Below are 9821 nucleotides of genomic sequence, written 5' to 3'. Positions count from 1 at the left end.
CCTTCCACATACCAAAACCACGTGCTCTTCCCACTGAACCAGACAGTCCTCCACTGCAGATCATGGAAATCGTGCCTGGATCTACACAGCTGACTGGTTCATAGATATGTTTATTTGCACAAACATTAAGTTGGGACTGATCAGGTGTGTGGGGGAACACACCTTGTGAACCAGCCCTTAGTTTGGGTTAGTAAAGAAGATTTCTGAGCATGGAGAAGAAGATCATTTCCCCCTTAGGGCAAAATGCAAAACCTGTTCAGTAACAGAGAAAATAAAATCCATCACATCAGCACACAAGCAATTGTTGCAAGTCACTGTCCATTAAATCGAGTCAAGTGATGTGACACTATTGCAACAACTGGATTAAATGTATTAAAGAGAAGCAAACAAGCATTGTGGTTTTGCACTGTTCTTTTGCCAACCTTGCCGTAAGGCAAAGCAAGACAACGATACTGTTGACGGCGGATTTGGAGCACCATCAATAGCAGCAAATGGACATGTTTCAATCAGTGCATCTTAAAGTTCTTGTTTCACTTTTTATGGCTGGGCTGTACTTTGTGTTGCCCAACTCAGGCACCAAAATGTATTGAGCCAGCCCTAGAGATGTGAAGGCCTGGCAAGGGACCTGAAAAACTGGGAACAAAACCCAGGAGCCTTTTCCATATTTCCATTTTGCCCGCCCACTTCAAACTTCAGGGGGAAATGGGGGTTGGAAAATGGGATTGTCCCCATTTTATTGCTCCCCCCCCGCCCTCCACATCTCGAGGCAGCCCTCTTAAAACAACAAACTACCTCTTGTGCAAGTGGTCCTATTATTGCATCTCTCTTGCTTCTCTTTTTAAAATCTGAACTGCAGTCTACCGTGGCTCAACGGACAGCAGCAAATAAAAGCACAAAAATCTGGCACAACAACCTCAAAGAATGAAAGGCCCATAGCTCCATGGTAGAGCATCTGCTTTGCATGCAGAAGGTCCCAGGGTAAATTATTGGCATTTCTAAGTAAGGTTGGGAAAGACTCCCTGTCTGAAACTGTGGAGAGCTACTGCCAGTCATTGTAGATGCTGGTGGCACTGTGGTCTAAAGCACTGAGCTTCTTGGGCTTGCCAACTGGAAGGTTGGCGGTTCAAATCCCTGTGACGGGGTGAGCTCCCATTGCTCTGTCCCAGCTCCTGCCAACCTAGCTGTTTGAAAGCACACCAGTGCAATTAGATAAATAGGTACCACTGAAGTGGGAAGGTAAACGGTGTTTCTGTGTGCTCTGGTTTCCGTCACGGTGTTCCGTTGTGCCAGAAGCGTTTTAGTCCATAGCTGTCAACATTTCCCTTTTCTTGTGAGGAATTCTATTTGAAATAAGGGAATTTCCCTTAAAAAAAAGAGAAACGTTGACAGCTATGGTTTAATCATGCTGGCCACATGATCCAAAAAGCTGTCTGTGGACAAACGCTGGCTCCCTCAGCCTGAAAGTGCGATGAGCACCACAACCCCATAGTAGCCTTTGACTGGACTTACTTAACCGTTCAGGGTTCTTTTACCTTAGATAGACCAATGGTGTGACCCTGTTTAAGGCAACTTCCTAGGTTCCTCTTAGCTATGAGTTGCACACAGGATGATGGGGGGGGGGAAGAGGTCGGCACTCATGCATCCTTAAATAGTTGTGTGGCAAAGGGTGTATTAGCCAGCATGACTGAAACAGCTGAAATTACCTCTTCTATGTCTTCTGTTAAAGACGTAGGAGCCCTGCCCCCTCTTTTTCACCTGGCCACCAGAACTGTGTGAGTGACAGTAGCTTAGTGGTACTGCATCTGTCTTGAATGCAAAAGGCCACAGGTTCAATCCTAGGCATCTCTGGGTAGGGCTGGGAACCCTGGAGTTCCTGCCAAAATTTTCATTTGAGTAATATTCTTAAAAAATAAATAGAGAGGGAGAGCTGTGCAGCGCCCCTTCAGCAAAGCAGGAGGAGAAATGGAGCCCCTTCCATTTCTCCTCCCGCTTCGCTGGAGAGGCGCTGAGCAGAGAGGGAGAGAACATTTTTTTTATTGTTCTCCTCCTCTAAAACTAGGTGCGTCTTATGGTCGGGAGTGAAAAATATGGTAAATTTGAAGCTCTCCTGTGTAAGATGTACTTTAGCCCTACAGTTTTATGTTTAGCTCTGCAGTTTTATGTGTACAAAATGGGGCTAACCCAAGACATGAGGTTCAGTGGTGGAAACCCAAATTATCTGGCATTCACAATACTGTTGCATGCCACCCCAATCCCTGAGCAGTGGAAGATTCCAGGACTTCCAGGCACTTACCTGTTTCCTTTAAATGAGGGGCAGCAGAGTCTGTGGTGCTTTTAGGATATATTGTTTATTGACACATATATACAATCTGTGCAAAAGATGGAGGGGTTCACAGAATTTACTCCCCAGAAAGTCTTGCTTTTCCCATAGCCACAGCCTTGGATTCCAGCAGAAATCAGGCACTCTCTGTCTTCTGCCTGCTTCTGGCCCAGCTTACACGTACTCCACTCTGGCTATTGTATTTCTTACTACCAGCCAGGTGAGGTGGAGGCACCCATTTGCCCTCAGGCACAAAGCAACTTCATTTCCTATACCATGGGTAGACAAACTAAGGCCTGGGGGCCGGATCCGGCCCAATCGCCTTCTCAATCCAGCCCACGGACGGTCCAGGAATCAGCATGTTTTTATATGAGTAGAATGTGTCCTTTTATTTAAAATGCATCTCTGGGTTATTTGTGGGGCCTGTCTGGTGTTTTTACATGAGTAGAATGTGTGCTTTTATTTAAAATGCATCTTTGGGTTATTTGTCGGGCATAGGAATTCGTTCATCCCCCCCAAATATAGTCCGGCTCCCCACAAGGTCTAAGGGACAGTGGACCGGCCCCCTGCTGAAAAGGTTTGCTGACCCCTGTCTTATACTAATGACCAGATCCCTACTTAAAGGTAAAGGTAAAGGGACCCCTGACCATTAGGTCCGGTCGTGACCGACTCTGGGGTTGCGGCACTCAGCTCGCTTTATTGGTCGAGGGAGCTGGTATACAGCTCCCGGGCCATGTGGCCAGCATGACTAAGCTGCTTCTGGCGAACCAGAGCAGCGCACAGAAATGCCGTTTACCTTCCTGCCAGAGCGGTACCTATTTATCACCTTGCACTTTGATGTGCTTTCAAACTGCTAGGTTGGCAGGAGCAGGGACAGAGCAAAGGGAGCTCACCCCGTCACGGGGATTCGAACCGCCAACCTTCTGATTGGCAAGTCCTAGGCTCTGTGGTTTAACCCACAGCGCCACGTGCGCCCCTAGACCCCTACTTAGGGCCCATTAACTCACCAAGAAACTTGCCTAGCTCCTTCAACAATGGAATCTCCCAAACTCATAACAATATAATATACTTTTAAAAAACAAAAAACTTTGGCTGTAGATCAGGTAGACGGACAGACAACAAAGCAGTTGAAATCAGGGTTGCAGGAACAAAAGAAATCCTAAACTGAGATCAGCAAGCACTGGGAGCCAGAAAGATGCTTCAATTGCAGGAGACCTAGGATCCTCAAAGAAAAAAGAAGTGTTTTGTAAGGGGCAGAGGAATGAACCCCTGACCTGAGACATGCATGTTTCTCCCCACGTTCTGCTTATTCTCCTTTGAGAAGCAATTTCAAGAAACAGGAGCTTAATGTTTCATTTATCAATTGCTCAGCTTTGGGAGAAAGTTAAGGAGTTAATCTTCAGTATTTGAGCACAGAGATATATTTACCATTTACTGTTCTTCTTACCTATCTCTTTGCACTTTGAAATGCTTAACCATCCCTCTGCCAACTCTCTCTTTCCATACTGTTTCAGTGGCACACTCCTCAGTTCTCCTCCTCTCCCACCTTTTATTTTCTCTCTCTACCCCCACCCACCAGTTTTGGTGCATTGTAGAAAAGGAGGAGGAGAAGGAGGAGGAGGAGGAGGAGGAGGAGGAGGAGAAGGAGAAGGAGGAGAAGGAGAAGGAGAAGGAGAAGGAGGAGAAGAAATGAAAAAAAATAACAATTAGCAACAAATCCTCCAAACTCTCCCTCTGCATTACAAAGATGGAAAGAAGCTGGAGCATGAAATAGTGTGTGCTCTGACCTAACTTTCCTTTTCTCCTATAGGTTGAAAAATCTATTCAGAAATGGATCCTTTGGGTTCTTCTTTCTCTCTGAACTGCTTCCATTCCAGCTTGTCATGCAACTTTAGGAACTGCTAATTGGGCTTGCTTATTTTTATCCACATTCCGCATTTTTGTGCGTTTTTGGACCTTTATGTGTAGGCCTGTGGACAGAGGGTGTCTTATGTTTGCTGTTCTGGGTGCCTTTTCCGCTGAAGAGCAGGGAGAAATGCTTTAAATATATAAATATAAATATGAAAAAGATTGTCCAGTAAAGATGCAGGCTTACTAACAGAGGGAGAACTCAGGTAGGGATGAGGAACTCCTCCAGAAATTGCTGTCCGCCAACTCCTATCATCTCTGACCATTGGCCATGCTCGCAGGGGCTGATGGGAGTTGGAGTCCAACAAAATCTAGAGAGCCAAAAGTTCCCCATCTGTGAACTAGGGCAAACCTCAACTTGCTTCAGGAGAGCTCTCTCTCTCTCTCTCTCTCTCTCCTCAAAAAGTTTGTCCTCCTTCACATTCTGTATCTACCAGTACATATGAAGTACAGTGGTACCTCAGGTTACAGACTCCGCTAACCCAGAAATAGTACCTTGGGTTAAGAACTTTGCTTCAGGATGAGAACAGAAATTGTGCGACGGTGGCAGTGGGAAGCCCCATTAGCTAAAGTGGTACCTCAGGTTAAGAACAGTTTCAGATTAAGAACAAACCTCTGGAACGAATTAAATTCTTAACCCGAGGTACCACTGTATGGGGGGATTATGTGGTTTCTTATGCTCTATAATAACAGTAACTATTAGAATAACAATAAAAATTATTTGTAATCTGAAAATATGTAGCTGTTTATAAAGAGCAATTAAGTATTAGGCCTTGCACGAACTCCCTTTGCAACATTGTGCAACCTTTCTATATACATACGGTATATCCTGTATCGACTGTTTTAAACTGACGTTGCTAAATTGTATACTGGAAAATGGGCCAGGGACCTGTGGCTCTCCAAATTTTGCTGGACTCCCAACTCCCATCATCCCCCAACCAGTGGCCATGTTGGCTGGGGCTGATGGATGTCGGAAACCAGTAAAAAATCTGGGGTGGGGTACCACAGACTCCTCAACCCTGTCACAGATGTAATGTTTGATAACATTTCACAGTGAACTGTTCTGAAAAAATCCTTATGGCTCTTTCTTTCTCCTTGTGTCAAAACAAATTGTTTTTCTCCTGCCCCATAGGACACTATCTCTCTTAAGGGATAAATGAGATTTGGATTTCCCTTGTAATGGTTTTTGTATGCTGTTTGCTATCTATAGTGATTACTGGGGAAGCACACACAAATCCACGGAAAGGTGAATAAACAAATGGGAGATGAAATAGATATATATAGATAGATAGATACATATACACAGAAGATTGGCAAAATAATTCTACCTCCTCTGTAGTTTCCAGGCCTGTTTTTCAAGTGTGTTTGGAATCAAAGTATTAGTCTGATAATGATGTACAAACATCCAATTATGTATTTGAAATATTAGCTCTCATATCTCCAAGAAAGGAGCCCTTGAAGCTTGTTTGGCTGTTGCTGTTTTCCTTGTTCAAACAAATGCACATTTCTTCCCATTTTCTGATGTTTAGAGTCCGGGGCGGGGGGAGCTTATCTTATGGTTTTTAAACACCTGAAGTTGATGGTAAAAATAATTATATTTTCATTGAGCATATTTGGAAATATGATTGAAATCTCTCTCTTTTGATCTGAAATGTGGGCATCACGGGCTCCTTTTCTTCTCTCTCAAAATCATATTATCCAAAATATATTTGAAAGTGTTAGAAGCTATCCAGATGTTTTGCAAAATGAAGATTAGTTTCCCATTCAACTCCTCTAGTTTCAATTTCAAAAGAACCATTTAATATCGTTTTTTGCATCCTGAGTATATTTAGAGAGGGACAGCCATCTTCTGAATGGTCTAAAATGACCTCATACATTAAGGGTGGCCAATAAGATTGAAGGGAGTGGTTTTTCAAAGGGATTCAGAAATGGGACTGGAAGGGTTTGGTAACCATAGCAACTGCTTCAGTGATGTTAATCATTATGCTAATGGTGATTGGCACTTAGGGGTTTGACCGTAGGTTCTGTGCACTTTCCAGTAGCTTTAATTGCTGAAGGGCAGAAAATGATAGTTTGATTCTATGAAGATGACACCAAAGAATCTTAAAATAATTTGAAGGAATTCTCAAAAGAAATCAGGAAATGCAAATTATGCATGGTCTTTGGTCGGGGATGCTAGGAGTTTTAGTTCAGCTCAAAGTTTCTTCACATCTGGGTTAAATGATACAACTCTAGGTGTATTTGCAGACCAGCATCCCTCAACCTGGTGCCTTCCAGATGTTTTGAACCACAACTACTATCAGCTCCAGATGCCATGGCCTATGATCAGGGATGATGTAGTCCAAGAACATCTATCTAGGGGGCACCAGGTTGGGAGAGGCTGGCCTAGAGACTCTTGCTTTCAGAGCAGAAGGACAGGAGGTCCTGCAGAAACAGAAAGAGCTCATGACTTACATCCTTGTGTCATTTTGTGTCACATCACTCCTTCTCATCCTCTTCAAAACCTCTCGTTATTGTAAGACTGCTTTTTTGGGGGGACGATGTTCCATTTGCCTCAACTCTGACTTGACTGCTTGATTCTTAATTCCCATCAGTGTCAGCCAGCACATCAGTCCAAAACAGCTGGAAGGCACCAACTTGGTGAAGCCTGCCGTAGGGTGAAATGGGGCAAAGGCAAGGGCAGGATCCTTGTAGCTTTCCCATATGTGTAGAATGGGGAATTTTTGGAGTGGTGCAGCTTTTTTCATCTATGTATTTCAGACTCCCTCTCCCACAAATCCTACTTTTGCACAGATTTTAAAAGCCCTATTCTCCCTTGTACATCATGACCCTATCTAACCATGGGCCTCAAATAATCAAAGTCCACCTTTCAAAACCCACAAAATCATAAGGGTTTCAGCCAGCCTCTTTCGCTCTCCTTCTAACAGTAGGCATTAGCCAGTTATTGTGTTTATCTTTATGCTGCAAAAAAAGCTGGATTTTCTTATTCTTGCAGGTGCAGTCCTTCTCACAGGCACAAGAGTTGGTCAGCTGGCAACCCTACAAAAGCATAAAGACGAATTGATCACCATAGTAGTTACGAGTTGCTTGGCAGCCCTATACCTAGCACACCTGCTTGATTTGTGAATCTTATTTAGGAAGTGAACCAATGCCACTATGCTCACAGGTTCTTGACAGGAAAGCTCAGATTCAGTTCCGAGGGAAGGTAGAGAATAGGTGAAAATCATTTCAATACATGTGTAGGAGGAACAAAAGGTCAAAGGGTCTACAAGTCACAACATTGGGCAACTTACAGTTCTTTAAACAAATATAAAATTGAGGAATTGCTCAGTTGGTAGAGCATGAGACTCTTTATCTCAGGGTTGTGGGTTTAAGCCCCACGGTGGGCGAAAGATTCCTTCATTGCAGGGGGTTGGAGTAGATGACCCTTGTGGTCCCTTCCAACTCTACAATTCTATGATTTCATGTTTCCTTTATTTGTCACAACTGGATTTTAATAACCTTACTTCTTTTCAACTATTTATTATAAATGTTTTAATCTTTTGTGTCCTCCCTAGAGTCGCTGGGTTGACAAACTGATAAATGATTACCATGGAGGCAGTACAGAAACAGAGAGACATGGGACTGATTTTCAGGTCTGCTTTCTTCCGCTAAGGAGTTATTATTGTAGTATCTTGCAATGATAAAATTCAGGTTCAAATCATTGTTATAAAAGGACTTAATTAATGCACAAAGCCACCAAAGGAGCGTCAGTCTGAAATTTATAAAAATCATGTAAATTGTGCCCCAGAGGAAACAGTCAGCACATCATGTGCAAAGTCAGAATTGTCAAAGGATCTGTTCATTTCCCACAATTCTTCGCAGATACAGTTCCATGCAGAATCTGTCATCAGGCGAATAATATAGACTCTTATAACAACGTCCCAATTCAATTTGTGATGTTTTCTTAGCTACTGTTTTAGAAAGCTCCGGAGCACCCATGATTTAACCCCCGCTACCTCCACGATCCCTCCATCATGATCTAGATTTCTCAGCCATGTATCCTCCATGTGATGGCATCAAAATTTCACCCCAGATTTTTCTCCATTTAATACTGTACAGATTTAGACTTTCCAGATAAGTAAAAACAAACAAAAACCCCGTTACCAACAACAACCCATTTCCCACATCTCAGCAACCCGTTTGCAAATTACCGTATTTTTTGCACCATAACACTCACTTTTTTCCTCCTAGAAAGTAAGGGGAAATGTCTGTGTGTGTTATGGAGGGAATGCCTACGGGTGGCATGCCTACGGATTTTCCTCCTCTAAAAACTACGTATGTGTTATGGTCGGGTGCGTGTTATAGAGCGAAAAATACGGTACACACCCCTGTCCTTGGAAGCACCCTTAATTCAGAAACTGGTCAGCAGAGGGTGCCATACCCTCGTGTCAGCATATTGAAGCCGTTATATGCATGGTTAAGGAATTGTAATGAGCCACTTTGCTTGGAGGAATGTTGGATGGAACTACCGGGTCAGGTAATACATATTCCCACTGCTCCGCTAATTTGAGTGGAAGACAACCACTTCTCATTCCCCTCTTCTAAATTAGATCAATGAGAGACATAGATAAACAAGGAGATTTTTATTTAGTATGGCATGCCTTTATAGATAGATGGTCAGACTAATGGTCAGACACGGCGTAAGGCAGGGGTCAGCAAACTTTTTCAGCAGGGGGGCAGTCCACTGTCCCTCATACCTTGTGGGGGGGCCAGACTATATTTGGGGCAGGGGGAATGAACGAATTCCTATACCCCACAAATACCTTTTTTCTTTGAGGATGCTAGGTCTCCTGCAATTGAAGCACCTTTCTGGCTCCCAGTGCTTGCTGATCTCAGTTTAGGATTTCTTTTGTGCCTGCAACCCTGACTTGACCTGCTTTGTTGTCTGTCCGTCTACTTGATCTACAGCCAAAGTTTTTTGTTTTGTTTTTTAAAAAAAATATTGTATTGTTGTGAGTTTGGGAGATTCCATTGTTGAAAGAGCTAGCCAAGTTTCTTGGTGAGTTAACGGGCCCTAAATAGGGGGTCTGGTCATTAGTATAAGACAGAGGTCAGCAAACTTTTTCAGCAGGGGGCCGGTACACTGTCCCTCAGACCTTGTGGGGGGCCGGACAATATTTTTTTGGGGGGATGAACGAATTCCTATGCCCCACAAATAACCCAGAAATGCGTTTTAAATAAAAGTGTTATGTACTGAAGTTCTCACCCTGGTCCAGCAGGGGCATACTGTAGATAGTTCAGGTCCACATATGCAAATGAAGGATCGAAAGTGACGTTCAGTGATTGGATAGTTACAGAAAGTGGTTACTGTTGTGTTGTAGCGGAGCTCTATATAAGCAGGCTGGCTGAACCCTTCAGTTCAGTTCTGTTCTGGCCTGTGAATAAACAAGAGCTGTTTGAAGAATCGCTGTGTCGTCTGATATGTTCACCCACAACTTAACTCTGGCGACGAAGGTGGGATCGATGGACAACAGAGCACAGCCAGATGCAGCCACCCTCTGAGCTGAATCACTGAGCTGAAACACCGAGCGAAATCCCTGAACGTCACTTT

Source organism: Podarcis vaucheri (genome assembly GCF_965113315.1).
Source record: "Podarcis vaucheri genome assembly, chromosome: 6".
Classification (NCBI taxonomy): Eukaryota; Metazoa; Chordata; class Lepidosauria; order Squamata; family Lacertidae; genus Podarcis; species Podarcis vaucheri.
The sequence above is the reverse complement of the archived record's forward strand: the minus strand, read 5'-3'. Positions refer to the sequence as shown.